This window comes from Myotis brandtii, unplaced genomic scaffold (assembly GCF_000412655.1).
Source record: "Myotis brandtii unplaced genomic scaffold, ASM41265v1 scaffold74, whole genome shotgun sequence".
NCBI classification, from domain to species: domain Eukaryota; kingdom Metazoa; phylum Chordata; class Mammalia; order Chiroptera; family Vespertilionidae; genus Myotis; species Myotis brandtii.
This window is the reverse complement of record NW_005370944.1, coordinates 2,886,290-2,888,665: the sequence shown is the minus strand read 5'-3', so window position 1 is coordinate 2,888,665 and position 2,376 is coordinate 2,886,290.

Sequence of the window (2,376 nt, the reverse complement as noted above, 5' to 3'; positions counted from 1 at the left end):
GCTGCCCCCTGTCACGCTGCTCCAGGGGCCAGGAGGCCTCACGGTTCCGCTGATCCCAGTGCTGGGAGGCCTCGCAGCTCCGCTTATCCCGGTGCCAGGAAGCCTCATGGCTCCGCTGATCCCGGGTTCAGGAGGCCTCATGGCTCTGCTGATCCCGGGCGTGAGGCCTCGTGGCTCCGCTGATCCTGGGTTCGGGAGGCCTCGAGGCTCTGCTGATCCCGGTGCTGGGAGGCATATTACCCTTTTACTATATAGGATAGAGGCCTGGTGCACGGGTGGGGGCCGGCTCGTTTGCCCTGAAGGGTGTCCTAGATCAGGGTGGGGGTCTCGCTTGGGTGCCTGGCCAGCCTGGATGAGGGGCTGATGGCTGTTTGCAGCTGGTCACACCCCCTTCAGGGTGGCGGTCCCCACTGGGGTGCATGGCCAGTCTGGGTGAGGGGCTGAGGGCCGTTTTCAGGCTGGTGGGTAACTGAAGCTCCCAACCTCTCCTTTTGTTCTTTTTTTTTTTTTAATTCTGCGATTTATTTACCTTCTATGGCTGTCACTGGAGCTGAGAGCCGGCTTTAGCTTTAAGTCTCGGCTCCAGCTCTGAGACCTTGGCTGCTGAAAGCAGGTTTCTGGGCTTTGTTTACCTTCTGTATTTGAAACTTTGTTGCGACTCCAGCTCTGAGATCCCAGCCGGCTGAAAGCAGGTTTCTGGGTTTTGTTTAGCTTCTATATTTGCAACATTGTTTTTAGAGAGCAAGCTCAGAGCTGGGCTGTGGCAGGCGGGGAACGTTGGCTTCCTCCGTCACTGGAGCATGCAAGCCTCATGTTCACTTCAGTTGCCTGGCTGCCAGCCACCATCTTGGCTGGCAGTTAATTTGCATATCTCGCTTATTAGCCAATGGGAAGGGTAGCGAAGTTATGGTTAATTACCATGTTTCTCTATTATTAGATAGGATTAGTGGCCCAGTGCACAAAATTTTATATAATGTTATATGTATTTTTCACAATCTCTCAATCTCAGTATGCAAATATTCCCCAGACTTTTCATATTGTCCCCTCTTATGTAGACTGTATATAAAATGAATATAGCTTTGTTTCTGCTTAAACAGACAATAGTGTTTTTACATAAAATATTCAGATAATTACAAAGGTGAAAAAAAATCAACTGAAATCCCTGAGGTAATTCCCATTTTGGTGACTAGTTTTTAAAATATATCTCTTTAATTATTCACACAAGTGTAAACATATACCCACACCTACCACCTGCATATGTATAATATTTATAAATGTCCTATACACACAAGCTGATTTTTATTACAAAATTATTTTAAATGTGCTTGGGGATTTTTATCTCCCTTCCTCATTCCTCCCTTCCTCCCCCATTTTCTACCATCCTTACCCTCCCAGTAATCAGTGATAACAACCTGGTATACACTTTCCTACCTTTCTCAATGCTCATACAATCATATGCCTGTGAAGTTATATAATTTACACTTGTGTGCATTGTTCATTTTTCACAGAACACATTCCAGATAAACTGAAACATAGATCACTCATTTTTTGTTGACTAAATATTCGAAGGCAAGAAGCAGTAGACTACAGTCAATGGATCATATCTATCTTGCCTTTTTTATTTTGGAAATAATGTTTTATTGGAACACAGACTCTATTTTTCTATTGCGTGGTGTGACCTTTTAAATTCTTTGTCTGTTATACGTGATCTATTTTCTCCCAATTTTGTCTCTATCTTGATTTGTTACATTTTGCCATAAAAGTTATTTTTAAACATAAATGCAGTGAGGTGGAGCATATCTCTCTCTTCTAGCTTTGAGGTTCCCTATTTTGATTTGAAAGATTGCCTAACTCCAGGGTCTTCCTTATATTTTCCTAAAATTTTTATTACTTAATATTTTTATAGATGTGCGATATCCTATATAATAAAAGAGAAACATGTAAATTGACCGTCCCTTCACTATACTCACCAGCCAAACAGTAGTGAATATGTAAATTAACCCAACAAAGATGGCGGGTTAATTTTCATATGGACGGAGAGCAGAGGCGGGAGAGCTGGCAGCCTGGGGGGTCATGGCTCTCTCAGTCACCGGGTGGAGAGCAGAGCAGAAGAGCCGGAGGCTTGGGGGGCTGTCGCTCCCAGTGCGGGGAGTACCAGGAATTCTGGGAATAGTAGTTCTGATGGCAGCCCCAGTACTGGTAGCAGTAGCCCAGAGTGCGGAGAGCACCAGGAATGCTGGGAATTGTAGTTCTGTTGGTAGACAGATCTCATAAACCAGCAGTTCTCAACCTGTGGGTTGCCAACCTGTGGGTCGCGACCCCTTTGGGGTTCAAACGACCCTTTCACAGGGGTCGCCTAAGACCATCGGAAAACAC